At 40.6% G+C, this 23,977-nt stretch overlaps 1 long non-coding RNA gene across 1 annotated transcript in view; it reads right to left on the reverse strand.

Annotated features, from left to right (window-relative positions):
- Positions 1–7,545: 7,545 nt before the first annotated feature.
- LOC112391173 (uncharacterized) overlaps positions 7,546–23,977 on the reverse strand; it is a 20,438-nt gene continuing 4,006 nt past the window's right edge. The window contains exons 2-3 of the long non-coding RNA XR_003001422.1: positions 20,879–20,984; positions 7,546–7,717 (exon numbers count right to left, since the gene is read on the reverse strand). This is a non-coding gene — a long non-coding RNA (uncharacterized LOC112391173). The remainder of the gene's footprint in view (positions 7,718–20,878; positions 20,985–23,977) is intronic.

Consider the following 23,977-nt stretch of genomic DNA (forward strand, 5'->3'; position numbering starts at 1 on the left):
CCTTGGGGTGGCAGGGAAGGAGCCCGGGTCTGGGAGGCGGAGGCTAGCGTCCTGACTCCGCCTTAGTCAATCATGCCGGACCTCGGTGATCGGCTTCCTTGCAAACCAGAGTTAATACCTACCGAGCGTACTTCACAGGGTTGTTGTGAGAATCAAAGTATGTATGAGGACGCCTTTTAAAAATTGCTGCACACATGTGGCAGGTGGCTTTCTCTGGTTCCTTCTGATTATTAACAAAGTCGCTCCGTAGGTTTTCTATAGATTTAATCCGTATGTTTTGTGAAAGTTGTATTTTCCTAAAACTGATTTCATGTGCACTTGGTTGCATAATAGTCTAATACGGTGGTGTGCCATTCATTTAATACATTTTAAAATACTTCCTATGGGCCAGGTACAAGAGAAGAATTACATTAGGGTCCTGCCCTTAATTTAGCTAACCATTCCCTTATTGTTGAACTTTTGGATTGTTTATTATGTTCTGAATAAACATTTTTGAATAAACATGTTTTGAAAAATATTCTGGGTAAACATATTTCTGTTCTCAATAAACAGTTTTATATGAATACAGCCCCCTTCTTAACCCCTTTTTGAGTTATTTTATTGGGCTGTGTTGCCAGTATTTAAGTTATACCTATTTCAATTCATTAAATATTTTTTTAGTACCTTTGGAATTCAAGACATTGATCTAAGCAGAAAACATAAAGAAACATAATGGTAAGTAGCTAAAAAGTTCACTATCTTAGAAGTTTATGTAGCAGAGAGAAATACATAAATGAGGTTGAGAAGAACATGCCATTTTGCTACAAGTGACATTGAGATATAAAATGCTAGAGGAAGGTTAAAACCTGGAGAGATCACTTCTTTGGAGAGACTCTGGAAAAGTTTAATTAAGGAGGTGGCATATAAAGGATGGATAGTATTTCTGAGTGGCAGAGATTGGGGGCAGGGTGGGGAGAAGCACTTTCCACCAGGACCTAACAACATGAACCAGAGCATTAAGGTGAGAAAACGCAGGTCATGTTGAAGAGACAGTGAGAGTCTTCCTTATCCAGGGGTTGGGCATCTGTGGATTCAACCAACCCATGGGGGTGTGGAAGCTGCAGATACAGAGGGCCAAATTTGGGACTTGGGCACCCAGTGGTTTTGGCAGTTGGGTGGTGGGGGGTGGAAGGTGGGGACAGACTCCTGGAACTGAAACAGGAGGGAAGGGGGCAGGGCACAATCTTTAAAAGAATGACATAGATGTTGAGGATACAACAAAAACTGGTTAGAACCACCTAGGTCCAAGATGGCGGGAGATTTAACTTCCAGTAGACCTTGAGCCTCATTATATGCTCATTGTAATACATTAGCATGCTAAATAACACACCACACCCACAGGCGCCATGACAGTTCCGAGGCTGACCATAAAAGGCCAAAAAGTGGGCAGAGGCCCAATTCCTGGAAATCCCTGCCTTTCCCCCAAAATAGTTGAAATAATCCTCCCATTCATTAGCCTATGAAATTACCCAGCCCATAAAAAACTAACCATGCCGTATTTCGGGGCCACTCCCACTTTCTGAGAGGGACTGCATTTCATTCTGTCTTTGGAGTGTGTTTCTCCCATGGCCACTCTCACCTTCTGATATGGACCGCATTCTGTCTATGGAACGTGTATCTCTCTAAATAAACCTGCTTTCACTTTTCTATGGCTCACTCTTGAATTCTTTCCTGTGCAAAGCCAAGGACCCTCACTTGGCGGCCAGTCCCACAGACTCACTCAAGACCTGGGACATGACCCTCTTCTTGTGCCCCTTTTTTTTTTCCTGCAACAGAAAGCCTCTATAAATGCCAAGAGTGAAGATAGACCTGGCAATGGCATAGGGAACCAATTAAACAGAGGGATGTGGCAGAGAGTCCTGTTAAAAGAATACTGCACTAATCCTGTGTTACGATCTGAATATGTCCCCACAAAATTCATATGTTGATAGTATTTGGAGGTGGGGGCTTTGGGCTCCAACCTACTGAATGGGATTAGTGCCTTTATAAAAGAGACCCTAGAAAGATCCCTGGCCCCTTCCACCATGTGAGGATGAGGCAGGAGATAGGTGTACCCCAGGCTGAGCAGCTGGAGTTTGTCCCCTGTGGGGGGACAGTAGCAGAGAGGAGCTGAGCCCTGCCCAGATAAAAGATAAAGAGACCACATATTTCTCATTCTCGAAGTCAAGGAGACCTTCCCAACTACACATGTGCAGAAAGGCTCCTTGGAGGTCAAAAAGGGAGTGACGTCAACCTACGCATAGGCCTCTTCGCTAGAATCCATCTTGGCTAAGAGATGTGCATGTGTGCACACATGGGAGGACCCTGAGATAAACCAAATACGGACTCAGAACCAGGCAAAGCAAGATGATTGGCCAGAGGAAACCCAGAACAAATGCCCCATATAAGTGATTCAAACTACCACGAGGGCACAACTCTCTCTCTGCGACCGCCCATGTGTGTCTATTCACAGGTACTCTTTTTCCTCCTAATAAACACTTTACTTGTTTCACTACTTTCTGTCTCCTGGGGAAATTGATTTCTACAAAGCCAAGGGCCAGGGCCTTGTCACTATGTTGCAATGTAAATAGCAGTGAGAGTTTTCTTTCTTCTTCTTGTGAGAGCAAGGAAAACAAAGGGAACAGCAAACAAGCTAGAGAAGAAACATAACCTGGCCTGAAAGAGTTAATCACTCCTTGTTTTACTTGAACTGTCACTAATTTGTAGTAACTAGATTTGTACTTTACAAAGCTAATCTCACTCCCTGACACTATGTAATTTACATTTGACACCTATCACCCCTAACTCTGTGTGAGTTACATCCTCACACAGGATGCCTGTCACTCCCTAACCTTATTACCTCCAAGCACTTACATTCTATATGCCCCTGGTAACAAATCACCCCCTGTAGTTTTTGCATTTCAGAAACAAGGTCACCGGCCAATAAACCAGAGGCAAACAGACACAATTACCAGCCTGTAGGACCTCAATTACCCGACAGCCTGACGCCAGCTATGACTGTTTTGAAATAATGCAAAGGAAAGGAAGAATGCAAGACTTTCACTACTTTGATTCTTATCTTATACCCCGGACTGAGAGCCCCACATATAAAATCTTACCTGATTCCCAAGGAGTGGGGGGACACAGTTCTTGAGACACTAGCCTGCCGTGTCTTCCCTTCAGCCTGGCAGAAAAATAAAGCCATCTCTCTCTTTCTCCAAAATCCCTGTCTCCATATTTCTGTTCAGCATCAGTGCACAGGGAAGCCGACATTTCAGCAACAACTGGACACTGTCCCTGGTGGTCTATTGGCTAGGATTCAGCACTCTAACTGACACGGCCTGACTTCAGTCTCTGGATGAGGAAACAAAATCCTGCTTCAAGCCACTACAGGCCTAGGCCACCCAAGATCAAGGACACAGCAAGAAGTCAGCAGTCTGCAACCTGGAAGAGTGTCTTCACCAGAACCTGACCACACTGGCACCCTGATCTTACACTTCCAGCCTACAGAACAGTGAGAAATAAATTTCTGTTATTTACAAACCACCCAGTCTGTGATATTCTGTTATAGCAGCCTGAATGGACTAAGATATCCAGGTGGTGGGTAATTACAAAGGCCTGAAGTAGGAAGGTGGAAGAGTGTGACATTGAGATTAGAAAGGAAGGATTGTAAAGACAGAGACTACAGAATTTGACAGCTGATTGGATATTTGAAGGAAGAACAAAAGATAGCTGAAAGTTAGTGTAAAATTTGGAACTCTAGTGATGAAAAAAACTAGGGCTATAGTGTATGTGTAGAGACCATTGTCCATATGAATAAAGTTTTTGGTTTTGTCTAATATTGTGCCACTAAAAAACATCTAGATGAATATCTTTAAAGCAAATTTGGAAGATATGGTTGAGATAATCTGATTTAAAACACAGGCAATGTAGCATATAAAAAATGCATTTGAAGAGGTTTTGGAGGAACCTACCTCAAAGATATGAAAATCATTTTCCAGAAATGGAATACAACAAGAAGCCATGTGAGAGATGATAGGAACAGACTTGCTGTAAAGACATCTTGGACAGAGAAACATGGTTTAAAGTCACAAAGGCCAGCAGTTTGAATTTCAGACACTGAATTGTAACCAAGCTGCTTCACCCAAGGTGCTCAAAGAGAAACAGATCAGAACCCTATGGGGCCATCCCTCCTTTCTGTGTCCCCCATCTCTTGTTTGTAGGAGATGGGCTTCATTCAGCCTCCTTAACCTTCCCTGAGTTCCAAAGGGCAGGTTCGAACAGTTGCTAATCAGGGAAGAGAAGGGATACAGAGACAAGGGAGGAGCCACCAAGAAACAATAGTGCAGCCTTGGGGCAGGGTCCTGGTTCCTCAAGAAGGAATATATACATAACAATACCTTTGAGTTCTGCAGGAACTAAGGCCCCCACCCAGGTGGAGGATGGTAACTTCAGACTGAGCACAAGATTCCTGGAACACCGCCCTGTTACCTCACCACCGACCAATCAAAAGAAAGTCACACACCGTACAGCCCTCATCCCAAATTTTGCCTATAAAAACTTTTCCCCCAAAACCATCAGGGAGTCCAGGGTTTTTGAGCATGAGCCACCTGTTCTCCTTGCTTGGCCCTGCAGTATACCTTTCTCTGCTCCAGGCTTCAACATTTTGATCTACTTGGCCTCACTGTGCATTGGGCACACGAACTTTGTTCAGTAACAAAAGTGAGTAGAAACAGGAATTTATTTATGTCATGATGGTTAATGATTCTCCAGAGAAATACTGGTTTGACCAGCTAATCACTACAAATTAGTATAAAAGCTGGTTCTCAGTTCCTGACAGTCAAAGGAGAAAGGTAGATTTCTTGTAATCTCATAAAGATAGCAAGCAGCAATTCACCATGAAAGCAAACTTTCCTAGAATTAAAGTGAAGGGAGAATTTATCACTTGGACATTTCACAATACAATGTACTTTGTCATTAATACTCATAAATTGAACTATATGACTCATAAACATGAGTATTGATGACAATGTACATTGTATTGTGAAATGTCCAAGTGAAAGATTCTCCCTTCACTTCTTTTTAAATTATTTTATTTTTTTTGGCTGCATTGAGTCTTTGTTGCTGCACACGCACTTTCTCTAGTTGTGGCGAGTGGGGGGCTACTCTTCATTGCAGCGCGGTGGCTTCTCTTGTGGCAGAGCACGGCTTCTAGGCACACGGGCTTCAGCAGTTATGGCGTGTGGGCTCAGTAGTTGTGGCACACAGGCTTAGTTGCTCCGCGGCATGTGGGATCTTCCCGGACCAGGGTTTGAACCCGTGTCCCCTGCATTGGCAGCCGGATTTCTAACTATTGCATCATCAGGGAAGCCCCTCCCTTGACTTTAATTCTAGGAAAGTTTGCTTTCATGGTAAATTGCTGCTTGCTATCTTTATGATAGCAATTGCCATCAGATCACTATTTCTATACTAACGTTATTTTAAAATCTGAAACTGTATTATTAAATCATTGTTCTGTGAAGTCATTTTGTTACCCAGTGAGGTCCATTTGCTTGACACACAGTAAGCCAAACACTGAGACTCTGAGGATTATGGCTGAGAAAGAGTTTATTCACAAGGCATCCAGACAAGGAAATGAGAGAACAAGTCTCAGATCTGCCTCCTCAAAGGCGACGGGGGTGGGATATTTATGGGATAAGCAGGGTGGTCTTAGGCATGGGGAAAGGTGTTTGGAGGTAGGGGAAAAGCTGAGGTAATCGGTGTTCTGTGCAGGTGCATGTAGGTTACATGTTTCTGCATATTGAAAATGGAACTGCTTAGCATGATTAGAGGGTGGAATTTTCCGGCTGTCTCACATCAAGAAGCTATTCATCAGACACCTGCCCTGGCCCAGTTTTAAAGGTCACACAGCCCCAGCCAGCTTGCACTGGGCAAGAGCGAACTGCAAGTTTCTGTGAAACAACTGGGCTGTGTGAAGATGGGAAGGTGTGGAAAGAAAAAGAAAGAAAGAAAGAAAGAAAGAGAGAGAGAGAGAAAGGAAGGAAGGAAGGAAGGAAGAAGGGAGGGAAGAAAGGAAGGAAGGAAGGGAAGGAAGGAAGGGAAGAAAGGAAGGAAGGAAGGGAGGGAAGGAAGGAAGGAAGAAAACCTTAATCAATGAAGGCCATTTACAGGCAGAGGGGTTTTAACAAGCCGTTCCCACACCCGTTGTTCTGTAAGACAAGCTCAAGAATTTTCATTAGTTACCAGCTTCTGTTAACGCTATGGAGCATGACTTCAATTTCCATAGAAAGCTAAAGTAGTATAATCAAAAGACTTTTACGTGTATATAAATGTTTTTAAAAATTATTTTTCAAAATCATGATAAAATACATACAACATGTTATATATCTATTAACTGAAAAACCCACACAACCTAAGAGCAGTATGTTTCAATTTTATTTACAGACCTGACTGAGAACTATAGCCCAGGAGATAGCCTCTCAGATAGCTCTAGGAACTGCTGTGAAGAGGCAGGGAAGGAGCCAGGATATATGTGGATGTTTTGCTGTAGTTTGCTGTAGGGAAAAACATGTAGTCAGGCATAAAAATATTACTGCTAATTACAAAGAACAGATATTTCAAGTGAATGATTTTAGCACTTTTCTCTATATGGGAAGATGCAAGAATCTGGGGTCATAGAAATTTTTCCTTAGATATGCATCTTAACTATCTAGGTGCGCTTATATCCAAAGCACAGAATGCTTCTTGTTCCATCCTGAATTTTCCTCGGGGTGGGTGACTGCAGTGGGTTGCAACTTAATCCTTGAAGAACTGGAATGGATGGCAACATTCCTTGTTTTACACATCTTAACAATATTTAAGTGTACAATTCAGTGGCATTAAATACATTCACTTTGTTGTGCAACCATCACCTCTTTCCATCTCCAGAACTCTTCAGCATTCCAAACTGAAATGTGTAACCATTAAACATTAATTCCCTATTCTTCCCTCCCTACCCCTGAGCCACTAGTAACCACTATTCTACCTTATGTCTTTATGAATTTGATTATTCTAGGTACCTCATATTAGTGGAATCATACAATATTTGTCATTTTGTGTCTGGCTTATTTCACTTAACATAATGTTTTCAAGGTTCATCCATGTTGTGGCATATGTCAGAATTTCCTTTCTTTTTAAGGCTGAATAATATTTCATTATGTGAATATAGCACATTTTCTTTAATCATCCGTCTGTCAATGGACATGTGGATTTTTCCACATTTGGGCTATTGTGAATAATGCTGCTAAACATCATTATGTACCAGGTATTTTTTTATATATAAATTTATTTATTTATTTTTGGCTGCTTTGGGTCTTCATTGCTGCGTGTGGGCTTTCTCTAGCTGGGGTGAGCGGAGGCTACTCTTTGTTGCGGTGCACAGCCTTCTCATTGCAGTGGCTTCTCTTGTTGCGGAGCACGGGCTCTAGATGAACAGGCTTCAGTAGTTGCAGCACACGGGCTCAGTAGTTGTGGTGCACGGGCTTAGCTGCTCTGCCGCATGTGGGATCTTCCCAGCCCAGGGCTCGAATCCGTGTGCCCTGCATTGGCAGGCGGATTCTTAACCACTGCGCTCCATTCTTGGGTTATGCTCCACTTGAGGAGTATACAAAAGCTTTCCATGATATTGGATCTCCTACTTATCAGGCGAATTTACTTGCAGCTGCCATAAATGAAGGGTTGAAAGATAATCGTATTAAATGTTACAATTGTGGAAAGTATGGACGTGTGATGCGAGATTGTCGAAAAGGGCAAGGCCAGATATCAAAACAGATTAAGAATGAGCAGCTACCTGGTATGTGTCGACGGTGTGGTAAAGGATGACACTGGGCTAATAAATGCCGTTCAAAAAGGGATAAGTTAGGAAATCTTTTGCCTCCGCGAGATGATGTCTCGGGAAACGGGAAGCTAGGCCCAACCCGGGGCCGCAACAACAATACGGGAAAAGTGACAGTAAACTCTCAACAGTATCCAGTAAGCAATGCCAGCTTTTATCAGACATTACAGGACAGTCTCAACCTCGGCTCTTAGTTACTGATCTCATGCATGCTACCAGCGGCTGCTCCTCGAGATTGTATCCTTACGCCAGCAGGAGGAATACACAAATTAGCTACAGGAGTTTATGGCCCTATACCTGCAGGAACTGTGGGACTATTATTAGGACAAAGTAGTTTGACTCTGCAGGGTGTAACAGTTCATACTGGAGTTATTGATGAGGATTATATTGGAGAAACTTCTATTATTTCTGTTTCAAAATCTATAGAATTTAGTAAGGGACAAAGAATTGCTCAATTATTATTTTTACCATATGTAAAACAAGCAGCCGCCCCTGTAAAGCGCACGGGGCGGGGGGCGCTCGGCAGCACGGGAAAAAATGTTTTTTGGCAATCCTTTCTCAATGACCAACGTCCTCAATTAACGATTACTTTTAACAATAATGTGAAATTTACGGGCCTTGATACGGGAGCTGATGTGTCTATAATAAAACAATCTGAATGGCCTTCATATTGGCCTTTAGAAAAGGTGCAAGTTACTTTTACAGGAATAGGAACATTGCATATGATTTGGCGCAGTAAGGAATTATTGGGGTGTAAAGGCCCAGAAGGACAAAAAACTATGTTGCAACCATATGTGGCCAATATTGAAATTAATTTATGGAGAAGAGATATACTACAACAATGGGGAACCTCTATCTCCATACCAACAATTTCCCCTGAAGCAATGCAAATGATGTCAAATAAGGAATGTGATTATTCGCAATTAAATGCTACTGAACCCCAATATGTAACTAAAATGGGGAAAGATTATACTGGGCTTGGATATCCAAATTTAGTGTAGGGGCCACTGCTCGAAAATTTGCATTACCATTAAAATGGTTGAAAGATACCCCTATATGGACAGAGCAGTGGCCCTTAACTCAAGAAAAATTACAAGCATTACACCAATTAATACAAGAACAATTAATAGCAGGGCATATTGAAGTATCCACTAGCCCTTGGAATTCACCTGTTTTTGTAATTAAGAAAAAATCAGGTAAATGGAGAATGTTGACAGATTTACGAAAAATTAATGAGATTATTCAACCTATGGGGGCATTGCAACCTGGAATTCCATCTGCGGCAATGCTCCCTCGCAATTGGGAACTTATAATTATAGATTTAAAAGACTTTTTTTACTATACCATTACAGTCTCAAGATTGTGAAAGATTTGCATTTACTGTACCAGCCTTAAATCAAGAACATCCAGCTCAGAGATTTCAATGGAAAGTTCTCCCTCAGGGGATGTTAAATAGTCCAACTATGTGCCAATTTTTTGTTAATCAGCCTCTGGAGGAATTACGTCACATGTATCCTGAGGCACATATTCCTCATTATATGGATGACATTTTATTTGCTCATCCTCATCTGCAAACATTACAGCAGATGTTACAACAAGCAGAGTTAAAATTACTGGGCTTGGATATCCAAATTTAGTGTAGGGGCCACTGCTCGAAAATTTGCATTACCATTAAAATGGTTGAAAGATACCCCTATATGGACAGAGCAGTGGCCCTTAACTCAAGAAAAATTACAAGCATTACACCAATTAATACAAGAACAATTAATAGCAGGGCATATTGAAGTATCCACTAGCCCTTGGAATTCACCTGTTTTTGTAATTAAGAAAAAATCAGGTAAATGGAGAATGTTGACAGATTTACGAAAAATTAATGAGATTATTCAACCTATGGGGGCATTGCAACCTGGAATTCCATCTGCGGCAATGCTCCCTCGCAATTGGGAACTTATAATTATAGATTTAAAAGACTTTTTTTACTATACCATTACAGTCTCAAGATTGTGAAAGATTTGCATTTACTGTACCAGCCTTAAATCAAGAACATCCAGCTCAGAGATTTCAATGGAAAGTTCTCCCTCAGGGGATGTTAAATAGTCCAACTATGTGCCAATTTTTTGTTAATCAGCCTCTGGAGGAATTACGTCACATGTATCCTGAGGCACATATTCCTCATTATATGGATGACATTTTATTTGCTCATCCTCATCTGCAAACATTACAGCAGATGTTACAACAAGCAGAGTTAAAATTTAAAGAATGGGGTTTACAGATAGCTCCTGAAAAAATTCAAAAATGTGCTCCCTGACAATATCTGGACAAATTGTAACCAATACTCAGATTATTCCTCAGAAAGTACAAATTAAACGAGATTCTCTTGTAACATTAAATGATTTTCAAAAATTATTAGGAGATATTAATTGGTTACGTCCTAGTTTAGGAATTCCTACTTATAAGTTACAAAATTTATTTCACACCTTGGAGGGCAATCCAGCATTGAATAGTTACCATGAACTTTCTCCCCAGGCTGAACAAGAACTTAAATGGATAGAAAAACATATACATGATGCACAATTGGATCGAATTGAATCTCTCGATCATTTACGACTTATTGTATTTCATACTCCTCATTCTCCTACTGGTTTACTGTAACAACAAGATAATCTCATAGAATGGATATTTTTAGCTCATAAAGCTCAAAAAAAATTGCAATCTTATGAACAAAAAATAGCTGATATTATTATTAAAGGTAGGTTATGATTAAGGCAACTATGTGGTCAGGACCCACATGAACTTATAGTCCCTTTTTCAAACAAAGAAATACAAACTCTTTTTCAACTAGAGGATAACTGGCAAATTGCCTGTGCTCATTATATAGGTAAAATACATAATCATTATCCCTCTGATAAATGTTTACAGTTTTTGAAAAAGACTAATTGGATTTTGAAAAAAATAGTTCAATCAGATCCTGTTATAGGACCAACTTTTTTTTACTGATGCCAATAAAACGGGAAGAGCAGGATATACTAACAGTCATGATCATAAGGTGTTACAATCTCCATATGTTTCAGTTCAAAAAGCAGAACTATTTGCTGTAATACTATTGTTACAAGATTATCCAATTGCTCTTAATATAATTACAGACTCTCAGTATGTGGAATTTACAGTTAAAAATATTAAAACCGCTTTTATCCCAGATAATGGATCAGAACTGCATTCTTTATTTTTGCAAATACAACATACACTTAGACTACGTACTGCACCACTTTATATTACTCATATTCGTGTTCATACTCATTTACCCGGTCCATTGGTAGATGGAAATGATTTTATTGATACTTTAATGGGTACTGTCCAATTAGCTACAACAGAACATCATAGATATCATACTAATACCAGAAGATTGAAAAATACATTTAATCTTACATGGAAACAAGCAAAAACTATTCTCCGTACATGCCCGCAATGTGCTGCTATTAATCAACCTTGTTTAAATATTGGAGTTAACCCTAAAGGCTTATCTGCTAATACTATCTGGCAAATGGATGTAACTCAATATCCTGGTTTTGGGAAGTTAAAATATATTCATCATTCTGTAGATACCTACTCTTATTTCTCATGGGCAACTCCATTATCTTCTGAAAAAGCTGATGCTGTAATAACTCATTTATTAGAAGCTTTTGCTGTTATGGGAATTCCCAACAGCATAAAAATTGATAATGCTTCTGCATATCATTCTCAAAAATGTCAGACTTTTTTTGCCACACATAATATACAGCATGTTACAGGTATTCCAGGAAACAGTACGGGACAAGCGGTTATTGAACGACAAAACCGCACTTTGAAGGACATGCTTATAAAACAAAAAGGTGGAGATGAGGTACAAAGTCCTATTAAAAGAATACATATTGCTTTATTTACTCTTAATTTTTGAATCATGGAGAAGATGATCTTAGTGCAGCTGACAGACATTGGACAAAAATAAGTACACAAGAACTTAGACAGCCTGTTTTTATATTAAATGAAAATACTAACACTTGGGAACCTGGCGAGGTTCTTCGTTGGGGCCGAGGATATGCTTTTGTTTCTGCAGGAGCTGAATCCTATTGGGTGCCGGCTAAGAAGATAAAGCTTCGGGATGGCAACTAAGCGTAGCCTTGATGTGAGGGGAATGACGAAGGGATGTGCGGAGATGGATTTGAGCAAGAGAGCATTCCGTGTGCCATTGGATCAAACAAAGAAGGCGTCTCCATTGACTTGGGGGCAAATGAAAAAGTTTGCAGGCACTGCTGAAAATCTTGTCATTTCACAGGATAAACCCCTCACTAGCACCAATCTTTTTGTAGCTATGTTGGCAATGTTGCCTACACAGGTAATAAGCATATCAGCCAATGAGATAAATTGTACTAACCATACTTATTGGACTTATATTCCTAACCCTCCTCCTAATATGGGGGTTACCTGGTGGGATGCCCCAATTCTTGCATACGTAAATGAGTCTGGATGGTTGCCTGGTCCTTTTGATGATAGAGGCCCTTTGAAGTCAGAAGAAGAAGGAAGGATAATAGAAAATTACACTGTGGGTGTTAATGGACCTCCTACTTGTATGGGAAAGGGAGATCATTGCCTTAAAATAAATTATCAGGCATGGTTAAGTGTTGTCAAAAGTGAAAGCAGATATCATGGGTTATATCTTTTGAGTGCTTATAGTTTTAAAACTTTTAATTCCACTCTTAATGAAAATGTTTCTGCACCTTATTTGCCTCCATGCCAGGTGCCTCTTGTGGATCGATTATCGGATTGGGTCCATTGGACTCGATGCCGAGGAGAAATGGCTCGGGTTCTTGTTAATACTTCTTGGGGAAGCGTCATTGATTGGAGCCCTTTTGGCTCCGCCCGAGGAAAAAAGGGTTTGAAGGATTTATACTGGCATAAAGAAGATAACACTATTTATAGCGATACTATTAATGATACCATAGTATAGCATGCTGGAGGGTTTTCTCCTCCTGGTCCTCATTTAAATGGATATCCTATCCAAAAGGACTTGTGGAAGCTTATGGCAGCTCTGAGAAAGATTAATGCCTGGGTAGGACATATGGTTAATAAATCTGAAAATCATAGTTTGATTTTTCATAAAGATGTTACTCGGTATACTCGTAGTTGTGTGAAATTACCTTATATATTGTTAAAGGGACCAGCTGTATGGAATGAGACTAAGGTATTATAATGTGTAAAAATTGCTCTCTGTATAACTGTATTAACTCTAGTATATCTTTTAACATATCTACTGAAAGTTTGTATATCTTACGAGCTTGGACAGGTCTTTGGCTTCCTGTCAGTCTTGGAAGGGAATGGCAAGAATCTCTTCCTATGGCTGTTTTGCAATATTTAGTTGATGCATTAAAAAGAAGTAAAAGATTTGTAGAAATGTTGATTGCAGCTGTCATGGGTATTATAGCCATAACAGCTACTGCTGCAGTTGCTGGAGTTGCTTTAGAACAATCTATTCAGACCGTTGACTATATAACCGACTGGCATAAAAATTCTGGAATGCTTTGGTCCTATCAACGACAAATTGATTCGGAAATAGCGGACTTACAACAAGCTGTGGTTATGTTGGGGGACCAACTTGTAAATTTACAAAGACAAATGAAGCTACATTGTGACTGGAATCAAAGTGCCTTTTGTGTCACTTCAGTTCCATATAATCAGTCTGCATTCCCCTGGACAACAATAAAAAAGCATTTATTACATCACAAAAATTTGACAAAAGAAATTGTAAATGTACAAGGGAAAATTCAACAAACTTTCCAGAAGAAATTACAACGACTTAATTCGCAAAAAGTATGGACTGGAATTATTCAAGGACTTAATAATCTAAATCCCATGTCTAAATCACATGCTTTATTTGGTTCTACTGCAGGATTGCTAATGCTCATTATAATAATAATCATATGTTTAATTGTAGTTCGACGACGAGTGAAAGCTACCCGCCATGCAACATCGCAACAAGCTGCTGTGTTTTCCTTGATGCCGCACAAGCTGCAAAATAATTCCATGTAGTTTAGTACCGAGAGTAATGCTGCCGTGTTCTCCTTGATGCTACAAAAATTGTAAAACAAAAAGGGGGAAATGTAGTGGGATAACTGAGGACATGGAAAGGAGACGTGACCCATGAGCCCACCCCCACCCCGCCCAGCAAACTGGAGGCTGGCGAATAAGCCAGAACTGCAAACGGTCCTTATTGCTTTGAGCCCCCCGCCCCCGGCAAACCGGGGGCATGCGAATAAGCCAGAGTTGTGAACAGTTCTGAATGCTTCGAGCGCCCCCCCGGCAAACCGGGGGCCTGCAAAAGAAGCATTGAGTGCTTTGGGCACTGATCCATGAGATGTCCTCAGTATAATCAGAGTGGTGGGAACGCAAGGAAATGTCCTTGTGCTACTTCAGTATAATCAAAATAATGGTGGGAACTTTATACTGTTCTTGCGCTCAACGACGAAGCACGGCAGGTGCTCACGAAAGCCAATTATTGCTTGTATAATTAATAAAAACATAGGTTGCTGCTTTGGCACTTCTGAAATGTTAAGAAAACAAGTCTTAAAGTGTAAATCTAGATAATGCTTTAATAAAAGTTACCACAGCAAGACAGACGGCGCTGTTTTGCCTGAGCGAGCGGCAGCCTTCTACTGCTGTGCTTTGGCACAATTCATGAGCGAGCGGCAGCCTTCTACTGCTGTGCTTTGGCACAATTCATCTCGTGTGATGAGCTTACTTTCGGCCCTGTCCTAAGAAACTACAACACACAAGACTCAGCTTAGGTTCATAGTGTTTTGTTTTCTAAACTGATCATGAGATAAGACGAGTCCCCCTCTCTGAAGACAGGCTAACTTTTCCACCCCAGAGCAAACAATCATCATTCAAACCACTAAGCATTCACCATATGTAAATAAATGCCTTTTCAAATTTGCAAAGGGTATACTGGATTTGCTTCCATACATGTTTCATTTTTACACCTGTGTTCCAACCCTGCAACATTCAAATTGCTGGCATTTAAGAAATCATGCCTGGTCCCAGACTTCCCTGGTGGTCCAGTGGTTAAGACTCTTTGCTTCCACTGCAGAGGACAGGTTTGATCCCTTGTCTGGGAACTAAGATCCCACATGCTGCGAGGTGCAGCCAAAAAGAAAAAAAAAAAAAAGAAAGAAAACAGTCCCTAATGTTAAAAAGTAAGGAAATATTTCTTGACAAGGAACATGATGACCCAACTGAGACAATGCAGGAACTCTAGTCAATGAACAAGACAAATAAAAGGCTAAGAATAACCACTCATGTAAATTACAGACTAACAGGAAGCTGGGATAATCTTACTAGAATAGTAAAAATAAGTTGACAATTTTTACAAATGGAAACGTTCAATTCAATGTAGATGCTTAATTTGTACATACATAAACATATATATTAGCTTTATATCCTTTATATTTATTCAAGTTCTGCCTGCACATGATTTTTTTGTTTTCCCAACTTTCTGAAGTTGCTCCCCCTCCACACACACACTCCCTCCACACTAGGTGGCTTAGTCCCATTAACAGTATTCCTGACAGGAGAGCTCAGGTGTCTCTTCGCATATCTCCAAAGCCTCGGCTGGGAAGGGAGGGCTATTATTTTTATCCAGAGCTCCCAACGTACCTGAACAGAGAAAATATGAAGAAGTTTGGCCTCTACTGAATCCCCCCAGGTTCCCCCTACCGCACCCCGCCGCGCGGCATGCAGGATCTTTGTTCCGGAACCAGGGATCCGGATCGAACCCGTGCCTCCTGCAGTGGAAGCGCACAGTCCTAACCACTAGACCACCAGGGAAGTCCCAGAAGTAGTCTTTTCTCAAAACACAAAATATATTTTTCCCATAATCTAGGACAATTCATCTTATTACCCAAGAATTTGGAACCTGGCCATGATTCTCCTTTAGGTACGTTCAAATCTTGACAGTCAAAAAAAAAAAAAAATCTTGACAGTCTAGTCAAGTCCTGAATGTGGAGCCAGGGGACAGCCCTCATTCAACACGACCTGCCCACGGTGATCAGGAGTTTGAGCCACAAGAGGGACACTAGGCAGTATTAACCAATTTGCTCTGCCTCCTAGGGAAGCGCTTCCTGGCAAAAGCTCCAGTCCTTCAGTGACGTTATGGGGGCGGGGCGGGGCGTTCCGAGTGGAACCCGCCCCTCTGCCGCTGGCCGCTCCCCTTAAAGCCCCGCCCAGTCGGTGGTGGAAGGCTGCGGTTTCCATGGGGACGATAAACAGCGCCAAGTTTTTTCCCCTGTCACTTCAGTTACCCGTGTCATACCCATGATATGATGATATCCCCTGAGCATTGGAAACCAGAGTGTGAGGAGCCAGTGCTGGTGAGCCGGAGTTCGCGCAATGGGGTCTGAAGTCGGTGCCTGGGGTGGGAGTGGTCCTGGGTGGCCTGCCCAAAGAGAGGTGGAGTTCCAAATTAAAGGACCTCAAGCCAAATTCCCCAGGCGCCAAGGACTGTTGGGGGTTAAACACTAATACTTAGGGAAGGAGTTGGGAGTTGAGTAGGGCAGCAAGGGACAGAGCCAGGACTAGGGGAAGACCAAGGACCTGGGGGGACGCAGTAGAGGCCAAACTTCTTCATATTTTCTCTATTTAGGTACGTTGGGAGCTCTGGATAAAAATAATAGCCCTTCCTGGGCTTCCCTGGTGGCGCAGTGGTTAAGAATCCGCCTGACCATGCAGGAGACACAGGTTCGAGCCCTGGTCCGGGAAGATCCCACATGCGTGGGGCAACTAGGCTTGTGCGCCACAAGTGCTGAGCCTGTGCTCTAGAGCCCGTGAGCCCGCGTGCTGCAACTGCTGAGACCCGTGTGTCTGGAGCCCGTGCTCCACAACGAGAGAGGCCACCACGGTGAGAAGCCCGCGCACTGCAATGAAGAGTGGCCTCTGCTCACCGCAACTACAGAGGGTCCGCGTGCAGCAACGAAGGCCCAACACAGCCAAAAATAAATAAATAAAATAAGTAAATTTAAAAAATAATAATAGCCCTTCCTGCCCAACCGAGGCTTTGGAGGTATGTGAAGAGACACCTGAGCTCTCCTGTCAGGAATACTGTTAATGGGACTAAGCCACCTGGTGTGGAGGGACTGGGAGGAAAACTTCATCTACCCTCTTAAGTTTGGTATTTGGGAGGCTGTGAATTCAACTGAAAAAAGACAGATTGACAGGAGAAAAGGAATACAAGTTTATTAATATTTTTTACATGCATAGGAGTTCACAGAAAAGAGGTAACTCACAGAAGCCATTAGGCTTGGGAGTTTATATACCTTTCTTAACAAAGAAAGGGCTTGGGCTTCAAGGGAGCTCATTTGTGGGGAAGTAACTAGGAAATATATGGGGGAACTAATAGAAGATAAGGGGCTATTTTTTTTTAGTAAGATTTGTTTATGCAGGCTCATCTTGGTGCTGGCTGTGTCTCTGGTGATAAGGTCTCTCTCCTCGTCCTGGTCCAGGAGAGGGAGGGAGGAAATGTATGTCACCTTCACAAAAGGAAATATATGCCGTGATTTTGGAGAGATAAAGGCAGAGAACCCTTCCTATATCTGTTGCTTATGAATTGCCTTTAGCTCAAAATAATCCTTATGCTAAAATGGCATATTTTGGGGTGTTATATCCTGATTCCCTTCATGACACTATTTTCTAATATAATTTTTATTTTACTCAAAATTATACATGCTCTCAGTTTAAGGAAGCAATATTTCAACAGATTTGTGACTAAGAAAATGGCATTTACTACCAAGAAAATGTTGGGTCCCAAGTGTTCCCCATTCACAATTCCAGAGGAGACTTTCAATTCTGGAGCTCACTCTTTTTTATCAACCTCCATATCTCTCTTGACATGCCAATCATGATAGTTTTGGGCTCTCAGGATTAAGTGATATCCTACTGACTCCCACCTAGGAACAAACCCTCTTTCACAACCACCACAAGGACTACCTTAATTCATACCCAGACCTCTCCTTCCAAAACAGTTGTATCACAATTTTGGTTAAGTCAGTATTCAGGGTTGACCTCAGTGTAACTATGTAATTTCTACTTGGAGCAGAGCTGTATCATTTTCTAGGACAGGGGTAGACACACTTTCTGTAAAGGACCAGATAATATATGTTTCAGGTTTTGTGGGCCATCTGGTCTCTGTAGCAAGTACTCAGCTCTGCTGTGGCAACATGAAAGTAACCAGAGACAAGTGGCAAAGTTCCAATAAAACTTTATGGACACTGAAATATTAATTTCAAATAACTTTCACATGTCACAAAATATTATTATTTTTGATTTTTATGACCACTTAAAAATGTAAAAACCATTCTTAGGTCAGAGTGATACAAACAAGCACTGGGACAACCATAGTTTGCTGACTACTAGTAAAAGCTATTAGCAGATTATTGCCTTAGATCCCTTTATCTCATCAAATTACTGTGAATCTCTATGAACAAAAAAGTATCTTTCATTACATGGAGGTGGTTATATTCAAAGATAAATTATTTTGAACTTCAAAACATAAAGCCCATATCTGAAATGCAATATTTTGGGACCTAATTATTCAAACACTACAAGATCCATTCAGGAAAAACGTACAGTGAAAATAGAAAAACAACAACAACACACACACACACACATTAACTTAACAGTTTACCCTTAATAGTTACTGAAAATTTTGACATAGCCAACTAATACAAATACAATAACAACAAAAAAATCTCACAAAACAACCCTGATATATGTTAATAAGATATGGAATGAGAGCATTACATTCAAGACAAATTATCTTTAATTTTAAAGCATCTTTGTACTCTCAAAGAAAGATTTTCATATATGTTGTTTTCTTGGAAAATTGGATGCCTAGGAAAAGCTTGTATAACTTAAGTGACATGATGTAAGATAAATTATTACAATATCCTTGCCTTTATGATTACTATAGTTTCTTGTTAAAGTAGTTCCTGGGATTGTTAAACTATGTCACTTAATTTGTTTTAGTTTTGCTGCCTTTTTATTAGTGTGACAAAAAGTGTATGTATGTGTGTATTTATGACAAGAACAGGACCTTTCAGTAAATTTACTCAATTCTGTCACCCTTTTATCACTCTGAAAATAAATTAATGTAATATTCCTTTTTTCTTCCTCATCATGTTAAGAGCTTATCTTCTCTGTTTCCACTAATTTCCCTTCATTCCGTTTTTCCTTTCACTCTTGTCTGCTCATTTCCCCTTCTTCTTATTCTGTCTCATGCCTGGAAGGTCATTAGACTCTTCTATAACCCAACTCCACTTGCCCTTCCACAGAGGTCACAAATCCTTGCCTTCTTCATGCCTTGTCTCCATTTCTTTCACTCAATTCTCCCTTTCTTCTTTTTTCTTCCCCCAAAGTAACAATTATTGTGTTCTCCTCTTTTTCACTCTCTACCTTCAGTTGTGGCCTTAATGAAACAATAAGGCAGTTTTGGAAATTTTAGGTAAAGATAGCACATCCATTCAATCCCACACAGCCTTTTTTGGGTCTCCCTGGTTTTTTATCCACATGATTATCCCCACCTAGCCAGGTCTTTTTAGGTCACTATTCTTTCTTTTATTACTTTATTCATAGACTTATTTTCCCACTTCTACTACCCTCCCTTTGTCATTATCTCTTCTCCAGGAGTACCCGTTGGTTTCAGGCTGAAACCTCACTTTTCAGGCAATATACTGTTGCGGCTAAGAACCTCAGACATATCTGTGTTGAAGCCAGCTCTGTCACTTTTTAGCTGTGTGACTAGGCAAATCTTGTAACCTCTTTGACCCACTGTTATCTTACCTCTAAAATGAGGACTATAGCAGTCTTTGCTTCACAAAACTGTTTTAAGGAGTAAATGAGATAATACATTTGAGGTTAATGGATTTTCTCATGGGCTCACTGCCTAAGCCCTTTCAATCATCAGCAGCTCAGCTTTGTCATTCCCCACATCTCTCAAAAGCTTAAGCTCCTCTGTATCTCTATCCTCTGCCATTCTCCTCCTGAGTTCCTGAGCTGCCTTCTGTTCTGAGATCATCAGTCCCCACCTTTAGAGCTTCATGTATAAAGGCCATAAATTATATCCTTGGAACATGTTAATATAGAAATAGCTCACATATACTTCAATTACAATTTCTCTGGCCCAAGACAATACTACCAAATCCACATGCATTGTTAGGTAAGGAATTTATTGCATTGAAATATGGTTTTTAAAAAGTTAAAAAAAAATAGTAGGGCTTCCCTGGTGGCACAGTGGTTAAGAATCCGCCTACCAATGCAGGGGACACGGGTTCAAGGCCTGGTCCGGGAAGATCCCACATGCCGTGGAGCAACTAAACCTCTGTGCCACAACTACTGAGCCTGCGCACTAGAGCCCGTGAGCCACAACTACTGAGCCCGCGTGAAACAAATACTGAAGCCCATGCACCTAGAGCCCGTGCTCTGCAACAAGAGAAGCCAGCACAATGAGAAGCCTGCGCACCACAACTAAGACTAGCTCCTGCTCGCCGCAAATAGAGAAAGCCTACACACAGCAACTAAGACCCAATGCAGCCAAAAATAAATAAATAAAAATTTTTTAAAAAGTAAAAGAAATTTTAAGGTAGGCATCTTGGCAGCCTCTTGGATCAATGGAGCATACCGAGCAAGAGCTAAAGAGGAAACAATACAAAAGAGTTGTACTCCCTCTCTGTTACCTGCTAGTTTTTGAACAGAGAACTTAAACAGATACTTAGTTTTTGAACTAGTTAACTTAATCAATAAATCAAATATTTGTAACAACACCATGTATTTGTATGGCACTTGATAATCGACAAAGTCATTCACATATATTTTCTTGTTTAATTCTTGCAACTACCTAATCAGGGAAATTTTTTCATCACAGTTATAGATGAGAAAATTGAGGCTGAGAGACTCTATGAGACTTACCTAATTCTTTGCAGGTAGGAAGTGGTGAAATCAGGATTCAAATCGCTGGCATTTGGAGTTCCATAGTCTCCATGTGGCACACAGCCTCCCAAGAGCATAGGCTAAACTGAAGAAGATAAGATTTGTCTTTGGGCTTTTTTAGCTGCCTTTTTCCAGCCCTTTGTTTCTCACCATTCCTATCTGTGTTGGAAACCATGATGTGCAGCCCAAATCCCCCTTCAGGAATGAAGGACTTACTTCCCTAGCTGCTGGCAGTGCTGCTGGCTGCATTGCCTCAGCTGGATGGGAATAATTGCCTCTGCTGAAGAGGCCTGCTTTGTTCAAGGTGACCCCTCTTGCCATGGCTGCCACATCTAATGACTGATCAATGTGAGGATATAAAGGCCTACCCACCCTGGTCCCAATTCTGAAGAGCGAGTCCAGCTTCAGAAATCCCCGGGGAGTTGGCTGAGTCCTTCATTCAGATTGCATTGCAGCTCAGTTTCTCCCTCAGCCTAGTGACGTTTCTTTCCCCTTCCTACAGGTATTGATCCCAAGAAATCTCCCTAATAAACCTGTATGCTAAACTCTGCTTCAGTCAGTTTCTTTTGAAACCCAACCTCTTAACACCATGTACAATTCATAGAACTTGGATTTCAGGCATCTGTTAAACTAATCCCTACTACAAGGTAATCTGATAGGAAGTTATCCTCCTCAAATATAACTTGCATTTTAAGAAGGCCTCAGGCTGAAAACTCTAAGATCCTTAGAAAGAAGCCTCTGATTATGAAATAAATATAAGTGCTAGTTTCTAACCTGGATTTGTAAATTATTGTGGGACCAATGAATATTTTGAGTTGGTTTTTTAAGATTGTATTTTAAGAACCATTTATAAATTTCAAATACAATAATTTGTATCGTGTAGTATTTTAGTCTTTTCTGAGTTTTTTCCATAAATTTTAAGCGTCCATGATATGGCAGGCAGCCACTATGTGCTATGTATACAAAGCTGAGACAGACTTCCTGCTCTCAAGAAGCTCACAGCCTAGTAGGGTTAACAGGCATCGAAATAACTCCATCACATGATAAGTGCAGGGCCAGAGGCATTTAAAGTGCCATGAAAACACAGAACAATTCCACCTGTTGGAGAATGAGAGAATCAGAAAACTCAGAGGGAGTCATATATAAGCTGATCCCTAAAGAAGCAGTCAAAATCTCTTTATAGAAAGAGTTGTGGTGAAGGAGGTGGGCACTCTAGGCCAAGGGACGAACCTATGTGAAAGCACAGAACTATGAGACGGCATGGTGTGTGGAAAACACAGTGTGGATAGTTTAAGAAGAGGGGTGGCAAGGGAGATAAGACTAGCAAAAATCATTTCAAGCTAGGTTGAGAAGGGCTTTGAATGCCATGCTTAAGGGTTAAGTTTTATCCTAGAGCAGTTGTCTAATACATTTAGGTAAGAGTCACATGATCAGATTTATTCTTAAGAATAATTCTGGCAGGAGGACAGAGGATGATATGAGCAAGAGAGAGGAAATAAGGAGACCAACTAGGAAGGCTGCTCTTCCCTAATCTCGATGAGGAATATCAAGGGTCTGTACCAGGCAGGAGGAATTATGTAGGCCCTACTATCATCCTATATAAGAAAATAATCCCAGCGAATGAGATCAGTTAAAATGGAATCACCCAGGGGTTCTTAACTCTGATTGCTCATTAGGATCACGTGGGAGAGGTTTACAAAAATGAAAATTCAGGTCTCACCCCTTTCTAATTAAATCAGAATCACTAGAATGAGGCCTGGCATTGGAAGTTTTAAAAAGATCCCAGGTGATCCTAATGTGTAACCAGGGTTGAAAGCCTACAGCATAACCCATATATGAGTATTCTAAGGAAAACAGTTCTGAGCATGGCTGTCCCAACTGACTGTGTCATCCTGGGGCATCCAGAAAGTGTCAGTTGTTAATGTGTCAAACAGTAAAATGGCATCTGAAAAATGACCTTGTAGCTTACTTACTCACAAAAGTTACTGTGAACTGATGTTAATTGAAAAAAGTGTGTCTTTGCATAAGAATCAAAGAAATTCATAATCTTATTCTAAACTAGGCCAAACCACACCTTGGTCTAGATAAGAAAAGAGCAATGATAAATCATAAGTTTGTGTCTATTTTATCTGGTTCATGCCCTGTAAAATGTCTAATATAAATGTGCTAGGATGTTAAATGTTTGCCAGATACCTGATGAAGACATTTATATTATATAAAATGGTAAAAGAGACTTAAGTTTCTTTTTTTAAAAAATAGGAGGTAGGAGACTGCAGTGGCTAAAGGCACAAATTTTGAAGCTAGTCAGAACTAGGTTTTGAATACAGGTTTTATTACTTAGTAATTGCAGGTTTGAACAAGCAACCTCACTTGTTCAAACTTTAATTTCCTTGTCTGTACAATGGTGATAATGAGAACAACATCATGGGATTGTTTTGAGAGTTATTTTAACATACTTTAACATGCATCTAAAACCTTTCACGCAGTAGTTGACATTTCTATGTATATGTCTTGGTTCCTGCACTTAAGGAACTAACATATTAGAGCTGTATAGCTACTAGTTCCTCCAAGGGGAGGGAAAGATCCCACCACAACTGGCTAGATCAGGAAAGACATTATCAAGGAAGCTTTTTGATCTGGATAGATTGGGTATCCATCTACTACTTATCTAGCTGGGTATTCAGTATTTTTTCTATCTTAAAAAAGAGGTAGATTAAAATATTTTTTAAACAAGTAAGAAATACTAATTGTAAGAAAAACTAGAAAATACACAAAGTAGAAAATAAAAGTTTCTGGGACTTCCCTGGTGGTGCGGTGGTTAAGATGTGCTCCCAATGCAGGGGGCCCGGGTTTGATCCCTGGTCAGAGAACTAGATCCCACATGCATGCCACAACTAAGAGTTTACATGCCACAACTAAGGAGCCTGCCTGCCGCAACTGAGACCTGGCACAGCCAAATAAATAAATACTGAAAAAAAAAATCTTCCCAAGTCAGTAAGAATGCCTCTATGACAGTAGTTCTCAAATTGTCGTCTCGAGATCCTTTTATACTTTTTTTTTTTTTTTTTTTTTTTTTTC

This window comes from Neophocaena asiaeorientalis, unplaced genomic scaffold (assembly GCF_003031525.2).
Source record: "Neophocaena asiaeorientalis asiaeorientalis breed wild unplaced genomic scaffold, Neophocaena_asiaeorientalis_V1.1 scaffold119, whole genome shotgun sequence".
Lineage (NCBI taxonomy): Eukaryota > Metazoa > Chordata > Mammalia > Artiodactyla > Phocoenidae > Neophocaena > Neophocaena asiaeorientalis.